At 46.6% G+C, this 24,556-nt stretch overlaps 1 protein-coding gene and 1 pseudogene across 2 annotated transcripts in view; both read right to left on the bottom strand.

Annotated features, from left to right (window-relative positions):
* Positions 1 to 24,556, bottom strand: part of STPG4 (sperm-tail PG-rich repeat containing 4) — a 466,093-nt gene that overhangs the window by 59,728 nt on the left and 381,809 nt on the right. The gene's annotated exons all lie outside the window — the stretch shown is intronic.
* On the bottom strand, positions 22,337 to 22,970 carry LOC146821714 (protein phosphatase 1 regulatory subunit 3C-B pseudogene; annotated as a pseudogene).

Raw genomic sequence — 24,556 nt, 5'->3', positions numbered from 1 at the left:
GTGTCAGCATAACTCTGACATACAAGCCATTCTTACAGGAATACAAGTAGATATCCCTCTTACTGCATCTGGCAAACCATGCACATCAATGTCCTGCTTGCCTTCTTCCCCACCCATATGCAGTGGAGACAAAGGATGAAAGCCACAGCACCATCACAGGGTGTGGACATTATCTGGAATGCAGACATCAACTACAGGCTTCTTTTGAAGCCACGATTCTGCCTCAGCCACTGGATGCAGGGGAACAGCTCTTGTCCGTTTCGGTTCGCATTCCGGCTAGCAGAAGTGCAGGATTTCCTTGTCACTTTACTGAGCTGCCCTGGCTCTACTGCAACCCTCTGACATCAGCATGCACCCCCTTGGTCGGGTGCAGCTGAGGTGATAAACATACAGGGACTGCTCGTGGTCAGTTCTGAATAGTAGCCATAGTGTTTGCCTGTCTCCTGCATGCCTGCTGTCACAGCCTCGACTTGCTCCCATGTTTCCCCGTCAACTATAGCACCTTGCAGCACCCTGGCAATGAGGGCGGACAGCCGCCTGCAGCCCGAGATAGCGGGACCCGCCAGCAGGACAGGCATGGTACACGAGGCCGCCCCTCCAGCAATGGTAGCGGCCGCACCAGCCACAGTACACGCGGTCTGGGAGCAGCCTGGGTGCCTGATGGTGAGCATACCATAAAGCGCCACCTGAGGGGGCAGATCCTCACCGTGCTCCAGCATACGGCCCCATCTAGACGGGGAAGACCCTCACCACACTCCGGTATATAGAGGCATGTGGAGGGGGGCAGTCCTCATTGCGCTCTTCCATGCAGCGCCACCTGGCAGGTCAAGAAGACCCTCACTGTGCTTGCACCTCTGCGGCACCACAGCCAGCAGCCACAGGAGGCCCACGCAAGGTAGAGGGGCACAGTAACATACTTAAACAGAGCCAACCAAGGTTACCAAGGTACCTGTTTACCGAATCCATTATGGCAGATGATGCACAACCTGCAGGGCCTCAAGGGGTTGGCCCAGGACACAATGCGGATGTCAGATGATGCACAGCCTGCAGGGCCTCAAGGGGTTGGCCCAGGACACAATGCGGATGGCAGATGATGCACAGCGTGCAGGGCCTCAAGGGGTTGGCCCAGGACACAATGCGGATGGCAGATGATGCACAGCGTGCAGGGCCTCAAGGGGTTGGCCCAGGACACAATGCGGATCGCAGATGATGCACAGCCTGCAAGGGCTCAATCGATTGGCCCAGGACACAATGCAGAAGCTACGAGTGCAAGCACCAGTGCTCATTTGGCTGTGGGGGCTCCGGCATCATTTAGTGAACTGGCAGACCCTGCCACCATCACCCTCAGGTTAATAATCTGGGTGGGTTGGCTTGAGAACAACTTCAGAGGAACCAGGGAAAAGGACAATGAAGTAACGAGATCGCTTCTGCTACATTCTGTTGGTGAGCAAATATACAAATTGTTTCAGCACCTCCCGAATACTGGAAACGCTGACATCTTTGCCACTGCAAAACCCACCCTCAATGTGCATTTTGACCCTCAAATGAATCCAGATTTCAAATGTTTCAAATTGGACCAAGCCCGGCAGCAAGGGAGTGAGTCAATGGACAATTTTTACGCCAGCCATCGGGCTCTGGTGAGCACCTGTACAGATGAAGACCAGCAAAAGGAGGGCAGGGTGAAACTCATACAAGGATGCAACCTGAAGAGATTCGTCCCAGGATCAAAATGGAGGACATGCTCATTCTTGCCCGCACATATGACTAATGGAAGTGGTGCTAAACCAAGGAACAGGACTGTCAACCAGTATAAAAATGGCAGCTATCATGACCAAAACAGTTGACGCAATTCGTAATAAACTCCCACCTCACAAGGGGGATCTCCAAGCTAACTTGGAATACGTGATGGGCAGAATGGATGTTATGGTCAAACATGGAGAATGATAAGTAACAACTCCGTTTCACGTGACGACGGGCGGTGAAGAGACTCTAATTGGCTGCCACACGGCCGAATACCTAGGAATGGTCTTTGTTAGGGAAATCCATGACCTAACATGACTTCTTGTCCCAGCAACCCCCAGATCGAACAGGCCAGCCATAGACAGTTAAGGAGCCGAAGAATTTGCTCACATGGTAGTAAAGGCAGCCTGCCTGTGATGAGATTGGCACTGAGTATGTGAGACATTGAATTTGGGAGACTGGGGTACTTAACCCAAATGGTTATCCATGAGGATATATCGCAACGCCACACACTGCATGACACAGTGGACCCCCATACACTTCATTTTTCAAAGGCACGTAAAGGACAGCATCCTGACTGGCCCTGGCTGGTGTCCGGCCATGTTGGACACAGACGGCACACAAATGAGACATCAAAAGACTAAAGAAAGAGCCAGTCAGGCACAGAGGGCCGTGGAATGGCACCTAGAAATGGGGGATCAAGTCCTGGTGAAGGACCTGCACCCTGTTTGAGAGTGAAGCGTAGATAGTGACGTAAGTGAAAATGACAATGATAATCATCCGGCGAGGGGATAAGAGATGACCACATGAAATGTATCATGGTTCCAATCAACTGCATCCTGAGACAGGGAGGAGGAAGAAGATGGGGACATGCAGGTGACCAACAACAACTCTAACACCAGACGGTGAGAACACAACTGAGGACTCTTGCGGTCCTGACATCACCCAACAAGTTGCCCTAAGATGTAGCTTGACCAACACAGGTGAAACTGCACAGTACGCTGCAACATCGGAAGTGCACATGGCCCCACTGAGTGGGAGAAACCACCCATATGGACTGGGACCTAACCTGACTACTAGCCAGAGGCTCCATGACTTTGAATGTGCATAAGTTGGGGGAATTCCTGCCATCTAACATTGGATGAGAGGTACTGAGCCACCCAGGATCTACTGCAACTAGTAATCTCAGCACGCACCACCTTGGCCCGACGCAGCTAGGTGATAAATAAATGGGGACACACCGCTCATAGTCAGTCCCGAATAGAACATAGTCATGCTCCCTGCATGTGTGCAGCCACAGCTTCGGCCAGTTCTCATGTTTTCCCATCACAACTGGCACCCTGCAAGACAGTCACCATCAGCAACACCCATGTGCTTTCTTTGAGCCACCCACCAGCTTTGATGAGATAGAAAGAGCAAAGCAGTCACGATGGTTAATGTAGGCAAGAAGTGTGAGTTCCACAAGATGGTGAATTCCCCACACCCATTCTTGCAGGCTAGCTTTAGTGAGGGAATGGTCATAGCATTTGGATGAGCATGGGTGATACTCAGTAAAAAGTAGACTCTGTTGCATCTGGCTGGGCCCCTGTAACTGTAGCACATCCCACTCAGGGCAGGATTAATTTTGCTCTAGTCTCTGGACAGGCTGCTCTGCATCTCCATAGGTGTCAAGGGACTCAATGTTATCTATGATATCTTCAACCAGTCCTGTAAAAATAAAACTGATGTAAAGCATCAGTATGTATGTCCCCAAAAGTTCCAACCTGGATATACGGTTGGCTTCAAAGACAAGTCTGGCTGCTGTTGTTACACATGGCACGGTCCAGTTGGCAGCTAAGCATCTCTTCATCCAACACCCGACACTACTGCCCTTCTCACACCCTCCCATTTGTTATCCTTTCCTGTGAGAAGTTGGCCTGGTATATGACGTCCACTAGTTCAAGTGGGCACCTTGCACCAGTCCAAATAACCCTTACAGTGGTTTAAGAGGTCAAAGATAACCGTAGAAAGCTATCCAAGAGGTAGCTGTGGAGAGCAGCCTTCAGGCTTAGTCTTGAAGGAATGTTAAGCAGCTTGTTTCACCAGAATGCAACCTTATAGTATTGGTTAAATGAAAGGAGAACCACACACTAGTTATAAAAATATGTATTTATTATTATAACACACCTTAAATACCTCACAGTATCTGCTACACACAGATAAACACAAAGCACACAATACTCTAACACAGAAACAATCATAAGCAGCACTAATAAACAGTGGGCTCCAGAGGGAGACCAAATCATATACTAAATTAGTGGTATAAGAACCTCGACTCGAGTCAAGACAGTGTCTAGAGGCTGTAGAATCGCTGGGACCCCAAGGAACCACCGAAGGTGAGTAAGTAGGGACCCCACGAAGGACGGGTGTAGTGTGAGAACAAGACCGTGTGCTACGTACAATTCAATGGGAGCGTCGCAGTTGCAGTTTTACAGTTTAAGGACCCTTCCCAGTGGACTATGAGGAAACCCTTTGGAACATTGAAGGTTGGAGAGCCACCCCACCCGTGGATACCAAAGTACTAGAGTTACCTATTCCAGGGAAGCCAGGTGCATAGGGCTGAAGTGGCATCGAAAACCGCTGACGTTCTCAATAGGGGTCTTCAAAGAAATGCCAGTGCTGGAAAGGAGAAAAGTGTACGGTGGAATCCACAGGTGGATTCTTGGTGGAAGGAACCTGAAAGCAGAGGGGACAGAGTCTGGGTCACTCAGGGGTGACCAGGGGCTCGGTGGATGAATACCCACCGATGTCGGGTGCTTCAGGTGTAAAGAAGGATACCTTGACTCAACAGCTGCAGGGACCAGCAGATGACGAGGATGACCAGGAGCCTGGAATGAGCTGTACCACAAAGGATGTCGAGTGCTGAGGGGTCGATGTCCGGCAGGAGCACCAACAAGCCTTGGCAGCGGCAACCCACGAAGAAGGTCAAGAAAGGTTATGGTCTGTCCCTGCAAGGACCAGAGGACTCACCACAGCAAGGGGTGTCAGGGCAGGCCTGGAGCAACCAGGGGAGCCCAAGAAAAGCAGTGTTGTCCCTCCAATGGACTCACAGGCCGAAGGCACAGGAGTTGCGAGGTGACCTCTAGCAGTTTCACAAAGACACAGCTTGCAGGGCACAGAGTGCAAGGGGGCCCGAGTCCTTTGTACAAAATATGCGCAGAGGTTGGGGCTATCAATGACCCAAAGCACTTTGTAGTGGAATGCCAACAAGCATATGCACTTGCATAAGTACGCAGTGCACAGGGGTTCGAGTTATGCAATCCCACGAGGGATACCAGCCTCAAACTCAGTGAGAGGGCAGCTCAACCTCAACGAACATAGGAACCCACCTCCCGTGTTGCTGGAGCCTTCAGAGTCTGCAGGAGCTCAGACTCAGCCAACCGGTCAGTTGCATTACGGTGCCTGAAAATGCAGGGGAGTGACTCCTTCACCCCAAGGGAGATACTTCAGTTGTCCTTGATGCTCCCCAGGTCCTGCATGTAGCCTGTTTGGTGCACGGGCACAGACGATGTTTTGGACAGAGAAGGAGACTAAGTCGGGCCCAGTCGAAGTCCAGCAAAGTCCAGAGTGTCCAGACGGTCGAAGGTCAATAGTTTCTTGATCAGAATCTTGTCCACGTCGAATCTAGGGTCCTACAGCCAGGTAAGCCCTTTTGTACCCACAGGAGAGGGTTGAACAGATTCAGGGGACCCTCCCAAGAGAGGGTCAGGACAGTGGGAAAGTTACTCCCATGTCCTTTGTCCAGTTTCATGCCGGAGCAGGAACCAACGGCTCCCAGAACTGGTTTGAACTGGACTATGCACAGGGACACCAAATGTGTCCCTCATGCAGACTTTCAGGCACTTTCGAAGTGCACCCACCCAGCCCCAATACACTAACACCCTTATGCAGCAAGCCAAAATCCAGTCGGTAAAATACCGATTCGTTAATAGCTCCCGGTATTGCGTGAAAAATACCCAATCCCAATGCATCAACCCAAAACCCGAGCAAATAACGAATCGCTAAATAAATAACCTCGGACATACCGAATCGCTAATACCCAAAATGCTAATTTACCGATTCGCTATATACCGAATTAGCAATTACCGAAATCACTATTAGCTCCCGGAAATTGCCAATAGCAAATAACGAATCGCACCCCAATGCAACAAAACTCGCTAATAACGAAAATCCCAAAAATCGCTATTTTGCCAGAGCTAAATAAGGGGAATCAAAACCTGGAGGTAAAGTTACAAAAAAAAAAAAAAATGAGGATAAATTCTTCCCACATGTGCAAATGATTGAGGCAATCACTAAACCCTTAAATGTGGCCCAGGAGACCCTGTTGGCTCCCACAAAATGGCTGCCCTCTACGTGCTTGCAAGGAGGATGCGGATCAATGCAGCAGGACAGCGCAGGCGAAGGGTCCAGGAGCGAGTGTTCAGACTGCGCATAACCTTGCTCGGCCAGAATGAGGACGAGGTGTACCAGAAGTATCGCCTCAATCGCGCTATGATCATGCGCCTGATTGCAGACCTGGAACCATTACTGCAGCACCAGACACACAGGACAAATGCTATCCCTGCGCACGTTCAGGTCCTATGCAGCCTGCACCTACTGGCCTCAGGGAGTTTCCAGGGGGTAATTGCGGTGGCCGGAGGTGTTTCGCAAAGCGCACTGTCACGCTTCTTCAAGAAATTCCTAGATGCCATGCTGACAATGCTCCACACACACATCAGCTTCCCCACAACCCCACAGCAGTTGGACCGCACCAAACAGGCATTCTACCAGGTGGCACAATTTCCACATGTGATTGGATGCATCGACTGCACGCATATCCCCATATGTCCTCCGTCAGCAAATGAGTACCTATTCAGGAACCGCAAGTCATACCACTCGATCAACGTGCAGGTTGTGTGCGATGCCAACAACATCATAACGGACCTAGTGGCACAATTCCCAGGGAGCACACACGACTCATACATCTTCCGCAACAGTGGAATGCACAGGCGACTACTCAATGGAGAATTTGGAGAGGGACTCCTGTTAGGTACGTAGAACTACGCTTCCCCACACCAACACCACACATGTATGTACATCACCAATGCTAAGTCTATGCTTCTATCTTCTAGGTGACAGTGCTTACGCCCTGCGGGAATACATACTCACCCCATACCTAAATCCAGCAACCCCGCAGGAACATCGCTACAACGCTGCACACATCAGCACGAGGAATGTGATAGAGCGGACTTTTGGGATTCTCAAGAGCCGCTTCCGTATCCTCCACAAGACTGGCGGCGCCATGCTATACCAACCAGACACATGCTGTCGAATAATTGCTGAATGTGCAATGCTGCACAACATTGCCACCAGAAGGGGGATACCCATGGAGGTGGACAGGGATGACGACCACCAGGCTGACCAACCACCCGCCCAACGACGACCGGCACACATCCCAAACACAGCAGAGGGCCATAGGAGGCGGACAGACATAATGCAAAATCATTTTTGACCCTGGGTAAAATGAGACGTTACAAGTTGGTGTTGGGTGCAACTGTTTAATGCACAGTAGCACTGAGGATTGTGCAACAGAACTAGCATTGTGAATCATGCTCCGATTGCATAAATGTAAATAAAAGGTTCCTTAAAGTCAGGCCTGTGCAAACACAATAATTGGATGGCCATGGTTGCTCCACCATGGACCTGCAGCATGTCCAAAATTCTAGTGGCGCTTGCCACGTACACCAAGCCTCCGCTCAGGTGCATCCAAAGCCTCACCACGGCCTGTCCCCGTGGAGGCACGCGAACTGCGGCGCCTGGTGCTGGCCTCTGCCAGTGACACGCTGCTGACACTGGAGGCAGCCTCACTGGTGTCATCCCCTCCCAATGCTGCAGCACTGCATGTGCTGCTCTGAAGTTGTTCCACAGCAGTGGTGATGTGTCCCAGTGACTTGGCCACATCACCGCAGAAGTGCCCAAGGTCCACCTGCAGGGAGACTGTGCGGCGTGCCAACACAGCGGTGCAGTTGCTGTGCCGTTGTATGGCCTTGGTAGCGGCGGCAGAACGCAACATTAGCTGCCGGTTACTCCTCCTCTGGGACTCATGGCCCTCCCTGATGGCACGGGTGAGCTCACGTACCTCCTCCCTGAGCTGAGCATTGCCATCAGCAACCGCAGTGGTCTGGTCCCTGACCGCCGTGCCCATGTCCCTGACCGCGGAGCCCATGTCGGTGACTGCTGCAGTCATGGCGCTCATCTCCCTCGCTAGGCGCACGATATTGCAGCTGATGCTAGCCACATGTCTTCCCTGCAGGTTCTGTGTACGCAGCATCCTCTCCTCGATTGCAGAGGTTGTTGGGACATCCTGGTCTGCTGAGGAGACGGAACTGCGACGGGCCCTGTGACGCCGTGCGTGTCTTGAGCCTCCAGGTGGTGCAGCAGGTGGTGTGGATGTGCGCTGCGTGGGTGCCAATTGCGGGGGGGGGGTTGCCATCTCCTGCAAGGGCGCAACTTGGTGCCTGTGCCTCTGCGGTATTGTGGCTGTACTAGCTGCAGGCTGTTTTGCTGGTGCCGTTGCTTGTGGCGCAGGTGCTGGTGCCTTGGCTTGTGGCGCAGGTGCTGGTGCCTTGGCTTGTGGCACTGGTGCTGGTGCCGTTGATTGTGGCGCTGGTGGAGGTGGTGCTGGTGGGGTGGCAGGTGTTGGCGGTGCGTGCGCATCCTGCGCTGTCTCCTGGTCTGACTCCACGGGTGTCTCAGAAATGATCAGCTGGTCGCTGTCGTCAGAGTCCCCAGGTGATGCATCTGTGTGTGAAACAGTGCATGATTAGTGGGATGATTACACCTACATAGTGTTGTACCCATTAATGTCCCTCTGTGGTCCAACAAATGAACAGTCTACAGCCATGTACAAAATATGTGGTGTGTGCTCATAGGATTTACGCCTGTACCTGCACTCTGGGCTGACTAGACTACAACTCCCAAGATGCAGTAGTGTCATGTGTGGAGCTGTCTGTGCCAGAGCTGCAGACACAGTGAGATTGGGCTGGGGGCATGGGTATGGATTTACGCTATGCTGGGTGTGGCACAGGCATGCATCTTACCTTGGGCACTTGTGGCTGCGCCGGACGTGTCCATCTGGATCACCCCCACGACGGCTTCCCGCTCTATCGTTCCTTCCACAAGGTCCTCCAGGGCTGTGTTGGCTGGTGCAGTGGTTGTTCCGCCTCCAGTCCTTCTTGCCTCCCGGAGCCTCTCAGCAATCCTCTCTTTGGCGCGCTTCCGCAGGTCATACCACCGTTTTTTAAGGTCGTCGATGCTGCGGCCAGTGACGCCAACCGCATTGACCCTCTCACGGATGCGCTGCCAGATGCGCCGCTTCTCTGTCTCAAGCACCTTGAGGGACAGCTTGCCAAAGAGGCGGTCGTGTTTGCTGGACACTCCCTCGATGAGGTACTCCAGCTCCCTGTCCGAAAACTTCTTCTTGCGCTTGCGTGCAGATTCTGCGCTGGATGGCACTTCCTGCGACATGATGGATGTGTGATGTGAATGGCAGAATCTGTGTGGCCTCACTCTGCACAGCCTGTCCTTCTTTCCAGCTCCTGTCTGCTCCTCTGTCGAGGCTATGTGGGTGGGGCAGCAGTATTTCCTGGTTGGTGATGTCATCAGCCCGTTCCCGGAGCGACGCGGCAATTTGCGATTTCGCTATTACCGATTCGGTAATTGCTAATTCGGTATTACCGAACTCGCTATTAGCCAAATCGGTATTACCGAACTCGCTATTTGCTAGTGAGGCCGTTTGCGTGCCCCGCTATTAAGGAATCGGTAAATTTAGCGATTTTTAAGGAATCGCTAAATTTCACCGAATCTGTTGATGCATGCCAATTACCGATTCCTTAATGGCGATTCCTTATTTTTCGCTATTAAGGAATCGGTATTAGTTTGGTTGATGCATATGCCCCTAAATCCTGTCTGGGAGGTGGTCACACCTCCCTGTGACAGGATGCCTATTGTGCTGCCTTCCTCTGCTCGAGCTTGGCTCAGCAGCAGGAGGGCAGAAATATGTCTCTGGTTGGCAGCATCCATTTTGTGCTGTCCGGGTCGAAAAGGCTGGTAGCGGGAAGACCAGGGACCCACGAAGCTTGCTTTGCTTGCGAAGGGTACCAGTGTGGAGGTATGATTCCAAGGTGTTTGATGTCAAACACGACATGGTTTGTTGCAGCCGTTTTCGAGATAGACCTCTACCTATATGTCTGGATGAGTCACCAACAGCCCGGGAGAATGGTCCCCGAAGGCTGCAGGGGTGCTCTGCTCATGCAGGGACACCCTCTCTCATAAAACCCAGCACCCTGCCTTCAGGATTGTCAAGGCCTGCTATAGGGGTGACTTTATAGGTTTTAAGTGTAGTGACCTATAGATATAGTAAACCTATATCTTAATTAAGTAATGAATGCACCATCTTACACAGACTGCAATGGCAGGCCTGTAGTTCCATTTTGCATGGCCTCTCATGGGTGCCATAATGCATGCTTCAGCCCATGGGAGGCCTCTGGGGTACCTATGCCCTGGGTACATGTGTACCATGTACTAGGAACTTATAAGGGTACCCCAGTATCCAATCTGGAGTGTACCAAGGCACATGACATAACATTTTAGGGAGAAAGCAGATAGACTGGGGTCTTGGTTAGGAGGATCCCAGTCAGACTAGCTAAAACGGTGTGAGATCAAGCAAAAAGTGGGGGTAACCATAAGAAGATTCTACTTTCTTACATCTCCCATTACAACAGAGAACCCATCTCCATCACACAATCACCCCGAATATCCTGCCTTTGTGGATTATTGACACTTCCCTTCACCATTACTACACCACTCCAAATATCAGCTATTTCCCACAAACATCCTTTCTAACACTTACCATGTACCTTGACAGCATCCCATACATACCCATTCCACAACACTTTCTCCTTTCCTAAATTCTACGACTGCCTCCAACAGGCCTGTACAGATGCATTCTTAACTGACCTGCACCTCAAATCCATTGCTTTCTCTCAGAGGCTGAAAAGTGCAAACCCCCAAGGCTTTAATTTATAATATAAGTCCACCTTATGAGGCATGCAGCAGCAAATTCAACACAAAAAGTAGTGGCAAAGGGCATTAGACGGTTAGATTAAGCTCCTTCCAGTAGGCACAGCAGTTAAACTGTCAAACATAAAGAACTACAATACTAAAGCTCAGGGCCCAGATTAACAAATAGTTCACACAATACAGGGTAGCAAGCAAAGCCACAGGAGACAGATAACCTTCACATGTACCAGGATCGAGGGTATTCTGCGATCCTGGTACTGTTGGATTTATCGGTGGCGTTCGATACTATATCACATAACATCTTAATCGAACGTCTGACCGCAATTGGAATAGAAAGCACAGCGTTAACTTGGCTAAAGAGTTTTCTGTCTGACCGCACCCAAACTGTCAGCATGGGCACATTTAGGTCGACAGAAACCCATATCACCAAGGGGGTGCCACAGGGCTCTTGTCTAAGCCCCACTTTGTTTAACATCTACGTGGCACCCCTGGCCAATATACTGAGAGAATTCGGGTTTGTACCTGTCTCGTACGCTGACGACACGCAGCTTATTTTCCCTTTCAAACATCTGACCGACGAAGTGAGGGAGACCTTCTCAAACGGCATGAAAGCCGTTGCAAATTGGATGAAAGCGAACTATCTCCAATGCAACGTAAGCAAGACTGAAGTAATGCTCTTTGGGGAGGTTAGAAATCTGTGGACCTCAGAGTGGTGGCCAAGTGAACTGGGACAAGTACCTGAACCCAAAACAGTCATAAAAAATCTAGGGGTTCGTCTTGACCGTGAACTTACCTACAAGCAACATGGCAACTGGGTCTTTGGCCAATGCTTTCATGCTATCGGGCTCTTACGTAAAGTGTTTCCACTACTGCTTGATTCCATCAGAAAAACTCTGGTTCAGGCTCTAGTGTTGAGTCGCTTGGACTATTGCAACGGACTCCTGCTATCGGCCAATCAGGGAGTCCTAGCTAAACTCCAAGTAATACAAAACACTGCGGCAAGACTGATGATGAATGCCCCCCCTAGAACCCCTTCTAAACCTCTTCTCGACAAACTACATTGGCTCCCAGTCTATAAAAGGATCAAGTTCAAGACATGCTGTCTTATCGATAGAACCATATATGGCACTGGTCCTCCTTGTTGGAAAGATAAATTCATCCCTTACATTCCTACTCGACTCCTCAGATCTAGCAGTAAACTTCACCTTAAAGTACCAATCATTAAGAAGAGTAGGCAAGGGGGGGAAAGCTCTATCTGTGGCAGGCCCGACCCTATGGAACAATCTTCCTTATGAGTTAAGGCAATGTTCCGAATTCTTGAGTTTTAGAAAAAAACTCAAAACATTTTTATTTTAGTAATTTCTCACTATGTTAGCTGGAAACTCGCTGTATATGCGGTGTGCCTTCTTTTCTCCCGTCACCTGTAGCTGCCAACTTCTCTTCTTCTGTCTTTTTCTGTGCGCAGAGATACTCTTATGCAAGAGTCGATTCTAGCGCGGTATAAATTTATAAATAAATAAATAAATAAAAGTTGCTGCACTGTGTTCTGTGAACTGGGGAGAACAGAACTGGTTCATATCTACAAAGAAATGGTGCAATTCTCCACTCTACATGCACTAATGCATTTTGTGCAGTCTTACACCAATGCATACACCCTTACGCCAAAGTGCAAGGGTGTCTGCATTGTGTTCAGGATAGGTTTTGTTTAGGAAACAATCCTTTTTGACTATTTCCTCTAGTTATGTGTGCTGCAGAATGTAGCACACATGCAATGAGGAAAAACTGAGGAGAAATAAAAATAGTTCTCCTTCTTACAAAAGACTCAGGGGGTGCAGGACTATGGCATAAATCCATGTCTACAAGTCTTTGTTGATATGGATTTGGATTTGTGTCAAAACCCATGAGTTGATTCAAGGGACCATCAATGAACCAACCATATAACGCCTGCTGACACTAATTAATGCAAACCAGTGCACTGCACTCTTTTCTGTTACTTTGGGTGACAACTCAATACTAATAGGGATTTCTATTGGTTTCTGAATCCCATCAGAAGACTTAGCATTGCAGCCGCATTAAAAAAGTGATACAAACTATACACAAAAAGTTTTTTAAATCTGTGCCTAGATTAACAAAGATGTCTTTGTCGCGCTGCGTTGCATGAGAGGGAGAGAGCAGGACAGTGCTATATCTGCTAAGACATGACTTACAAGTACAGATCACAATGCATAGACAAACTTTATTACTTTTCCCTCATTGGATCTGTGCTGTACAGTGCAGCACACATGCAAAGTTGGAAAACTTTGAAGAAATAAAAGAATTTCTGCAAGTTAACACTAGTGTCAAAGAGCCATTAGTTTTGGGCTCTAAACTCTGTCTATGATCGTCAGCTGAGAGTGTTTTCCCTCAAAAACCACAGGCAGTTGCATAGGAATGCTCATGTACTACCCATGGAAACCTCTATGACTCAATGGATTGCTTTATGTTACTTTCAGGTAACTTTCCACTGCAAAACTAGGTTTGCTCCGGATAGTACATTACAAATAAACATTTTACACCAGTTTTCATCAGTTTTGTTATGGAAACACAGCACAAAATGCTGGCACATTTGCTCCTAAATTCTGTGCTATTGAATACCTGCTCAGCAGTGAAGTACACAAACAAACTGTATGAAAAGATTCTGGTGGATACATTGGATGCCCTGATCTTCACAGAAACTTGATTTGGGGGGGTATTATGAGGTCATAATCCCTATACTATCTTAACATGTCCTTCACTTTGATAGAACAAACTGTAGAGATGGTGGGATGGATGTAATCTTTATGACCTGTATTATCATTTATGGCTATAAATCTTCTGAGAAAAAAGATGACTGGGGAGATCATCAACCTTATCAAGAAGCTGAGAGATGAGACTGTATCTGTGGAGGTGAAGAGTTGTTCTTTGCTGATGAAAGTGCAGAAGCATGTAATGCTATGTTATATTATGGGGAAACAGCCTTACCCACACAGTGTGAACCACGTGGGGCTGAACCTCGAATATGCCTTAACCACGCATATGCGTGGTTAAGGCATATGCGCAGTCTAGTTGCTGCTGCGGGGCAGAAGAGCAGGAAGCAGGAAGAGGAAGGATCGGGATGAGGTGGAGAGGTAAGTCAGAGTTTGAGGGGGTGGGGGTAGTTTATAGGGGTTGTGGGGTAGTTTTGAGGGCTGGGAGAAGGTAAGGGTTTTTTACAGGGACGACAGGGTTGGGTGTTTTAGGGCTCAGGGCAGGGGATAGAGGTGGGGGTAGATTATTTGGGTTGGGGTAGTTTTGGGGTTGGGGGGTCAGGGTAATTTTCAGGGCTGGGGGGTCGGGAGTTTTATAGCTCAGATCAGGAGACAGAAAATGGGCAGTTTTAAGGCTGAGGGGGCAGTTGGGCTGGGGGGCTATGTTTTAGGGGGTGGTGGCTTGTTTTAGGACTCAAGGAGGGGGCTAGGGTCAGAGTAGTTTTAAGGGGGCTGAGTTGTAGGGCTCAGGGTAGGGGACAGGATAGGGGCAGTTTTCAGGTCGAGGGGGCAGTTGGGCTGGGGTAGGGGGAGGTAGAGATTTTAGGTTTAGGGTGTTTTTAGAGTTTAGGATAGACGGGCAGGAGTGCGATCTTTACCACACATGTCTTTACCAAGAAATAGCGTGGTAAAGGCATGTGTGGAAAAGACGCGGTCGGGGTTTAGACCGCATGGTTAAGGCATGAGCTGTTGAGGCATGCGTTTTTCCATCACACAACCTATATTATGTTATAACATAACATACCACGTGTATTTGTAAAGCGCACGTTCACCACTACGGGTATCTTGGCGCTGAATAACAGATGTTTATTGTTACCCAACTCAATGGTACTCATTTTATCGACCTCAGATGGATGAAAGGCTGAGTGGACCCGCCGGGATTTGAACCTGTGACCATGAGGTCGAACACAGGCCCCTGCAGCAGACGCATTAGTCCACTGAGCCACCAGACCCGGCTATTGTAAGAAGCGGGTTGTTGGTTGACTTGAGTGGGAGAGGTACAAAACCAACCCTAAATTAACCTGTGCTCACCCTCTGGTAGCTTGGCACAAAGCAATCAAGCTTAACTTAGAGTCAATTTGTAAAGTATCTTTGCAACACTTCAAACAGTAAAAAGTGAAAAACACCACACAAAAAGGATCCCACACCAAGTTGTAGAACGAGAGATGTGCAATTTTTTAAGAATTTAGGGCCAGATGTATGAAGCATTTTACAGGTCGATGGGCAATTGGCGACAAAATGCGACTCTGAAACTTGTTACCAAATCACATTTTGCTTTTGAGATTAGGTAATAGATAGGAGCGCTTTTAGGGTGTCCCTTCCTAATACCGAATAGCACTGGTATGTATGAATGTTTTGCAACGAGAATGCGGTCACAAAACATTGATAATTTACAAACTCCATAGAGGAGGGGGTAACCTTTCGCAAATGGGAATGGGTCCCCAAGGCACCTCTTCACCTTTGTGAATGTGGGTGAAAACATTTTTAAGAGCAGGCAGTTATTTCATTTTTATTTTTGGAATGCAGCCCGTTTTCCTTTAGGAATATTGCTTTATTTAAAAAGCAGTCACAGACATGGTCGTTTGCTGACCCCAGCAGGCTACCATCCCTGTGATTTTATCCATTCCCTATTGCGCCACAATTTGAGACCTGCCTCAGGAATATTGAATATTGATGAGGCAAGCCCGTTTGCAACCCATTTGGGAATGGGTAAATGTGTCCCAGACACATTAGTACATTTGATTTAGGGAGTCTCTAATAGCGAGTCACAAAAAATCACAATTAGAGACTCGCAGAATCAAATGGTCATACATCTGGCCCTTAGTGAATACAGAGCACAAAAAGAACAAAGTGCCAACTGTAGAAATCTGGTCATGCCAGACCAGTACAAAGTCACAGGGGGCCCGATTCACAGAACTAATCTGAGACAAAATCCTAAACTTACTACTTTTGGTATTCAAAGAAGGCACGTACTACTTTTGGTATTTACAGAATGCACTTACTACTTTTGGTATTTACAGAATTCACTTACTACTTTCGGTTAAACTTACTACTTTTGGTTAAACTTACTACTTTTGGTATTCACAGAAGGCATTTAGTAGTAGTAAAGTTAGTTTACTACTACAAAATGCCTTCTGTGAATACCAAAAGTAGTAAGTTTAACCAAAAGTAGTAAGTGAATTCTGTGAATACCAAAAGTAGTGAGTTTAGGATTTTGTCTCAGATTAGTTCTGTGAATCCGGCCCAACAAGGTCAACTGACCATGATAGGGTGCAGGCCTGCTACAGGCACACAGTTCGGTCCACTGAACAAAGCATCATAAATCCTGGTTTGTGTAGCGCTGCAAAGATGCACGTCAAAAGATGTGCCACACAGCTGAAGCGATGCATAGGTTTGAGGTGCGACGAGGCTGTAATGCCAGGTCCTCACATTGATTCATCATGTGTGAAGGACTGATAAGAACTTGAGTGGACTTTGTAGACATTATTCTTGAATGTGTGTAGCCAATGGATTGTGTTATGCAAGATCAGTGTTGATTTGGTAGCTTAAGATCTGTACCCTTAAGACATTTTATCTATTGACTACAATTCTACTTCTTTCTGAACTCCCTTCTAGTGGGTGCTTGTTTTCTTGTCTTCAGTTGATTTTCTTTTCTTTTTTTTTGATGAGATCTTTATTTTTGTATGAATTTAATTAAATCATGTTTGATTCTTTACTATGACCTGTTGGGACAGATAACTGAAGATTGTATGATATTGTTTTTTCAGAACTGAATCCCTTGTTAGCCTGTTACCCCTCAATATAGTTTATACCCAGGCACGCAAGAGTTTTTTGGGTAGGCCTTTTTCCAAATTTAACTTTTCTAAAAGTGGCATTTTCAAAATTGTAATCTCAAATCCAACTTTACCATCTGTTAGGATTTTGTATCACAGTTCCAAAGACACCAAACATGAACTGGTTACCTGCTATCTTTTAGAAATGACAGCTCATTAAATGTAATAAGGTAACTCCAATGTTATCATATGGGAGAAGTAGGGCTTGCAATAGTGAAACATGAATTTATGAGTTTTCTACTATCAGCACATGTAAAACAAAAAAGTACATGCCCAACATTTTTTAAATACAATGCACCCCATACTCTGTGCTGTCCAGGGCCTTTCCTAGGGGTGACTTATATGTATTTAAAAGGAAGGGTTGTGCCTGGCAAAAGGTTTATTTTTTCAGGTCCAATTGGTAGTTTAAAATGGCACACACACACAGGTCGCAATGGCAGACCTGAGACATGTTTAAAGTGCCACTTAGTTGGGTGGCTCAATCAGTGCTGCAGGCCCATTAGTAGCATTTAATTTATAGGTGTTGGGCATAGGTAGTGCCATCTTACTAGGGACCTACAAGTAAATAAAATATGCCTATCTTACCATGTTTTAAGGCGAGAGCATAAGCACTTAAGCACTGGTTAGCAGTGGTAAAGCGTGCAGAGTCCTAAATCCATCAAAAGGAAAGTCAACAAACATGAAGGTTGAAGGCAAAAACTGAGGAGGTAAACCATGCTGAGGATGCCAGGTTATGTCATGTTATGTTATGTGATGAGATATGATGGGTTGTGATGTTATGTTATCCAATGCAATGTAATGCTATGCTATGTTATATTATGTTATGTAATGAAGTAGAGTGCACTATCCCCGGGAGGGTATCTTGGTGCTGAGCAGGTATGAGCCTAGCCACACCTAGGGCCTAGGCAAATCACTCAAAAAGCCAGGTCTTAAGCTTCTTACGGAATTCAATAAGTGAGGAGGGGGCTCTTATATGTAGTAGCATGTCATTCCATACTGTAGGAGAGGTGCAGGAAGAGGCTCTACTGCTGGATCTGGTTTTCTGTATTGGTGGGATTTGTACAAGTAGAAATAGTGGATGTGTCTGGCAGGTTTGTGAATGCAGATGTGATTTTTGAGGTATGCTGGGTCAGTGTTATGTAGTGCCTTGAAAGTGTGGGTGAGGAGTTTGAATTGTACTCATTTGTGAATGGAGAGCCAGTGGAAATTCTTCAGGTATGGTGTGATGTAAGTGCAGCGTGGGAGGGTGAGAGTGATATTGGCTGCTGATTTTTTAAAAGGTCTGCAGCCTGCTGGTGAGTTTTTTGTTGATGCTATCATACAGGGTGTTCCAGTTGTCCAGTTTGCTTGTGAACAGGGTTTGCGTGACAGTTTACCGGGTGCAGACTGGGAGCTATTTGAAAATCTTCCTCAGCACCTTCAGGGTATGGAAGCATATTGCAGTGACTGTATTGAGTCGGGCGGTCAGGTTGACGTCTTGGCGTGGGTGTTGGTCCTAGTTCTGTCGACCACCAGGTGGAGAGGTGGGGCTCCATGGTGATGTACTCTTCTCAAAGATCACAATTTTAGTCTTGGTAGTGTACAGAGTTATTCATTGGGCGATTTTAGTCACACAGGCAATAAACTTGAGCCGGGTACTGGGCACTAGACTGCAAGATCGAAAGTCTCCAAGAGAAAGTATGCAAGCAATTTACAGTACATTCTTGTCCCCCTCAGCAGCTGGGTGCACCTTCTCTGCCATACTGGAATGCTGTCTGCAGTTTTGGAAGGATACAACAAACTAGTGTTCAGATGACTTATCAACATGTATCCCACCCTCGTGGTGTAACAAAGTCACTTTGTAACTGCAGGTAAAGACTGGAGGCAAGCATGTACATGCAGTGCACAGGATAGGTGGTTCAGGCACTAGGAGAGTGGTGTTACCGGTCATTCCACAAGGAGCTACTGCCAGATCCTAACTGGTGGTCACTGGTGCCCTTCTCCTATCCTTTTTCTGTGTTCTGTCACTGTATTTTCATTGATGTCATAAAATTGAATCTCATTATTCTCCAGGGTGATTATAATGGATAGAAATGTTATACAGAAGTGTCATCAAAAATAGTTAGAGGCATGGACAGAGCACAGACATGATGGTGCTATCTCTTAGTACTCTCAGCCATAGTTGTCCTAATTCACTGCAAATAGCACCACAAGAGAATCAACTGTACTTTTAGCAGTGTACCCCATGTAGTATATGGTTTAGTCTCATGCCTGTATGGCACAGGATGTGCGTGCTGTGTTTTTTCACTTAGATCTAGAGGTATATAAAGGAGAGTGATTAATAGTAGCGGGTGTTGTTCTGTCTACCATCCTCGCCTGATTTGCTCCACTTTCAGGTTTATGGTGTCCATTCTCCTCTTCTACTGATGGCAAGCATTTGTGTCTGCTCGTTGTGATTCTTCTTCACAGTTTGGGAAGAGTCACATATTCAGGACTTACTGAATTCAGGTGGTCTTCGATGTTTCTTGACTTTGACTTGAGAGCATTTCAAAGCTTTGCTGCTTTTCTGAATAGGTCAAGGCAAGCTTTTATCAACTTTTAATACCAGAGAATTTGTTTAGCTAACAATAAGTAATAGCAACTATTTGCTGCCTTAAAAGCTTTCATTGATAATCACGCCTAGCAAGCACTCTTCCATGGTTTTAAGAAGTTTGTGATGAGCTAGTCACCCTTTTCACCACATAGAGTGAAAACACATACAACAGCACTACAGATAATAAAGTTTCTGAGGTTCCACTTCTACATTCACTAGATGAACTGGGGATGGGCTTTCTTTTGGAAACCTTTCCTCCTACTTCTGCAGAAGAAATTGAGACCCTGATTCAAATGGTCAAATCAGGTTCACTGGATGACTGATGACCAGGGAAAGTATTAAATATTCTTGCCCATGTCTATCGGCAAGAGTGGCCAGTGTATTTAATGCAAGTCTGGCCACCAAGGTGATTGCTGATGTTTGGAAATAGAGAGTGGGTTTGCCCCTGATTAAGAAACCCAGTATCAACCCCACAATCTGAACTACTATCACCATATTACTTGGCTTTCTGCTTTGGAGAAATGTTTTGGAAATATGTGGTCCAGGCAGTTTGCCAATTATCTTGAAGTGGGTAATGGTCTCGGCCACTGGCAGGTAAATTTCTATCCAGGGCACACCTTTGTTATCACTCTAGTGGATCAGGAAGACTCTGGATGAGGGTTATATGGTAGGAGTAATCCTGTTGGGTATCTCAACCGCATTTGTTAAAGCTGACTGCTGCTGCAATGATGATAAGACTAAAGTCCTCATTAAAAGTGGCCCAGTTATTTGTGATATATTACCACACATACTGCAATTGTGGATTTTGGGACAGATATCAGCAGGCCAAACATGCAGATATTTATTGGGGAAACAGCCCATATTTACTGGAACATGCAGCAAAATCCGTATGTTATTGCCCCACAAGTTGTAATTAGCTGGTGTTAAGCGCATCTATAAATTCCAACTCAGTGGAGTCGGACTGTATCAGGTGTGATGAATATCACACCATTTATCAGGCTGCTTATAATAAGGGCCATAGACACGAGAGAGAGGGGTTGTCTTAAAGTGATTTACGTCATTCTTGTCAGGAAGATCTCAGTCTTTAAGTCTTCCATCTTTGAGGCCAGGAAAATGGGAGGTGCTTCGTGAGGTGTCCTAGGGTTCATCTTCCTCTATATCTCTGATATTCTTTAATAACTATGTTTGGCCACTTTCATCTTTGCTTAGATATTTTGCCTATGGGGCCTTGTCATATGTTGAGGATGAATAGCTCACCATTAGGATGGCCACATTAGCTGCCATGTTAGCTGTAAACACTAGGCAGTGCATGGAATGAGTTACCCAGTGGATGGGGCATAACTGTCACACACAAAAAGACCAACAGTTATGTTGGGTTCTAAAATCAGACATACTCCCACATTTGCAAACATCAAAGAAAACACATCAAAACACTTGGAGGCCTCTCCCTGGTGGACCCACCTATCCTTAATGGCACATAGATATACATCCCACAAGTTATGATTACTTTAACATTGAAATGTACCTCAGTGTTCACAAATATGTTTTTTTTTTTTAAGTCATTGAAGTCACAAAAAACACATTTCACAAAACTGTCACCAGCCACAGTAATAGATATGTTTTCCCTCCATATCACAGTCAGGTCTTTGGTGTTAATACAGGCCAGGCATGAAGACAGGCATGCAGCTGTAGATTATCATATGCCCAAGTAAAGCAGGGTGTCCCCTTTTCTATCTAGTGCAGTCTCCTCACACAGAGACCCTTAGAAATATGCCCACAGAGGCTGGCTTTGAAACACCCCATAAGAAGCTTACAAAGCCTGCTGCACAAGGGGACCAGAAGGAAACACACTCTGTGGTAACAAAGAAATTGATGTACAAATCTCCAAACGAGTACAAGCAGAATAGAAGGGGCAATGATGGTAGCAGTGGACTAATCCAGTCTGCAGTAAAGTGTGCAGTCAGAGAATCCAGAGAAGTCTGCAAACTCAGAAGGATGAATATATAGTCTGTCATGTGGTACAAACTACCCTGCCCACCACCCTCACCCACATGTATAGGGAACCGTTGCAGCAACTACCATCCATGAATCCTTCCCATGGCACCCACTACCGTCACTATTTAAGGAAACACCAGACCAGAATTTCTGTAGGCAGTTCCATGGAGTAAGTGACCCAGAATATCCTTGAGGAAAAGATAGTAGACCATTCATTACTTAATTGTGATGAAGCACTGCAGTCAGGTTCCTTTCTGAATAGTCACACTGGTTATGGGGAGAGGTCCTCTTTGAATTAGGCTCCAAAAGAAAATACTATCTGACAAGCCCACAAGGAAAATACAGCCACAACATCACCTGAACCTCTCCCTGAGGAAAACATGGCTGCCTTCACCATCCCCAAGCACTCCCAATGAAAATACAGCCAGGAACACCCTTCAACCAGTCGCTGAATTAAAACTGCATTAAAGACCGCTCCTGGGGGTAGAAGAGTTTTTATCCCCTGCTAACTTGCCCCTTTCAACTCCTACCTCAAACGTACTGACTTCAAACACAAGGTACTGTTCAGGTATCACAGTAAACAACCACTCATGTAAACCACCCTGTAAACAATGCCTAGTGACCCACCTAGTCCCCAACCAAGAACACCCCCCTTTAAAATCAGTACCTAGGGCCAACAATGTCTCCAATAAACTTCATCCACAGACATCATAGTGTACCTTTCCCAAACTTTGAAGTGTTACTTACAGACTCCAGAACCCACTTTAACTTAGACCCGCATCTTCCACCTATAACTATATCGCTCTATTGGACTTCAGCAATAGTTCTCCTCAAGGTCAAACGTTAGCTAGTTTCCTCCCCTCAGTTTAGCAACAGGAACGGCCATGGTAAAGCCAACCAATCTGGAGCAATACAGTGAACACCTGTCCACAATGGCCAATGGGAGACTATACCAATGGCCACCACAGTGTGGTCGACATGCGTTTGAGCTTCACTGGCACCCAAGCAAAGACCTCCCCAATATTGGATGCAGTAATTCTGTGCATTTTGTCCTAGAAGACTGTGTGACCACACTGGAATGACACACAGAACTCCACATCACCTTGTGGAGCTGGTGCATGTGAAAGTTCCACATGGAAGGTGAATGTATCTGTATGAGTAACCGCATAGGTGCATGTAGAGGCAGGCGACATCGTGGAAGTTGTGCCACGAGTTGAACGTCACCCGCACCTGCACCTTTTCTCAAACCCAACATTACGAACCCGGACAGTACCACTCAGGGAGCATTTACAGATCAGGCACTGCTCCAAACAGACCTGATCATGCTGCAGTTGGTTGCGAAAAGCGAGGTAGTCTGATGTGGGCTACGGAAAGTCCAGTCAATATGGTTTGGTAGAGGGGGGAAGTCCCTTACTAGGTGTCAGAAGGTGATTCAGTGCAATCCGCAGGTCACAGAGGTCCTCGTCTATCTTTGAAAATATGCGTACAGTGGTCAGGGAGAGGCCTTTCATGTCATTGAAGACCACTCGCTTCTTGTGATGACTATGCCCTCAGTTCTCTGTGATTGACCTGGGGTGCAGAGGAGGACGCAGGGGCTTCACACTTTAGGTCCTTATATGTTTCCAACAGGTGGTGAAAGGGTGGGGAATCCCCAAGGCAGATCCACATGGCGAAGTCTACTGGCATGTCTGCAACCAGGGTAGGATAACACCGAACCTCCTCTGCATGCGCCCTCTCTCACCCCACTCTGCCGCACTCTGAGGCAGATATGTTTCAAAACACATCTGTAAACCAAACTCCCAAAAAACTGTTTTAGGAACTTTGAATACATTATATTCCAATAGGTGTTGGCTTTAAAAAGATATACATACATATTGGCCACATGTTATGTTTTGTTTAAAAATTAAACATACCACAATGCTTCTGAACACCAGCCAAAACATATGAACAAACCAAACAAAAGAAGAGTTTTAAGAACTTTGATTGAACCACATCAAAATAGTGTGGGTCTCCTTCTAAAAACTATGCCCTTGAAAGATGTTTGGCAATATCTAAATTATGTACAAAAAATAGCAGTATGTCCCATATTGCCCTAATATATTTGCAAACAAATGTACATACCAACATAAAAAAGTTTCATCTGATTCTTGACCCAAAATTTAGAAGATCTGCAAATCAATTAGAAAACTATAAAATACACTGAAAAAACTAAAGCTATTATGATGTGAACTTTGAGAGTAAATAGTAGCTGCAGTGCAAAAACCTCAAAGACATGTAATTCATAAGTTAAGATAATATCCTAAGCTTTTGCCCACTCCAATTGTAATACGTTAACCTTAACGCACACCTACTACCAGCCAAACATCCCCCTGCTTCAGTCCCACCTTTAGCCCATCCACAAGGCTACTGGAGTATCACTCTGGACAACGGGCATGACAACCAATACTTGCCACATAGCACACACAAAAACCACCATACTCTTAACCAAGCACATTAAAATCAATAGGCTCTTACTCATTTACCTGGAAGCACCCAGGGGCATATTTATCAATCTTTCACACAACGGAATTCAGCGAGTAATCTTGCTGCGCTGCGTGCAAGGGAAAGGGCAGGAATGTGTCGCATTCAACATTAAATTACGCATTCCTGCCCTATGCTTTTGGCTGCCAAGAGCCAATGCAGGCACCCTTTCGTCATGCTGCGAGTTGTAGGCAGAATTGATTTTTTGCAGGAAGGGACCCGTTCCTGCGTAAAAAACAATCTTGAGAGGCATTTCCGTTTTTCTAAGTAAAAAGAGGAAAAAATGAGGAGAAATACACATATTTTTCCTCGTTACACCTCCCCTGGAGAGGTGTAGCATTTTAACTAATTTTCAGGTCTACCACTAATGGTAAATCTGGGAATGCTCCAAACACCACAGGTTGATGTGTGGGAACACCCATGCTCCACCCATGGAACACCTCTCTGGGACTGAGTAATACAAGGCACCGAGTTGCACTGCCTTGCGTTACTCAATATATATATATCAAGCTATGCAGTGCCAAGCAAGGTGGCCATGCATGGCTCAATAAATCCTACTTACGTTTTACGGCTCTCTTGTGCCCCCTTGGGTAGCATAAGGGAAATGCAAAACCATGATAAATATGTCCTCCAGGGCATCTCCAGGGGTAGAAAGTGTAAGACAAATGCTGCAATACAATTTAATATAATATTATAATGTGTGATCAAATGTGTTTGTTCCATTTTTATTTACTTAATTTAGCATCTTTTTC

The sequence above is a fragment of the Triturus cristatus genome, chromosome 6 (genome assembly GCF_964204655.1).
Source record: "Triturus cristatus chromosome 6, aTriCri1.1, whole genome shotgun sequence".
Lineage (NCBI taxonomy): Eukaryota > Metazoa > Chordata > Amphibia > Caudata > Salamandridae > Triturus > Triturus cristatus.
Note: the sequence above shows the minus strand (reverse complement) of the source record. Positions and strands in the feature narration are given on the sequence as shown.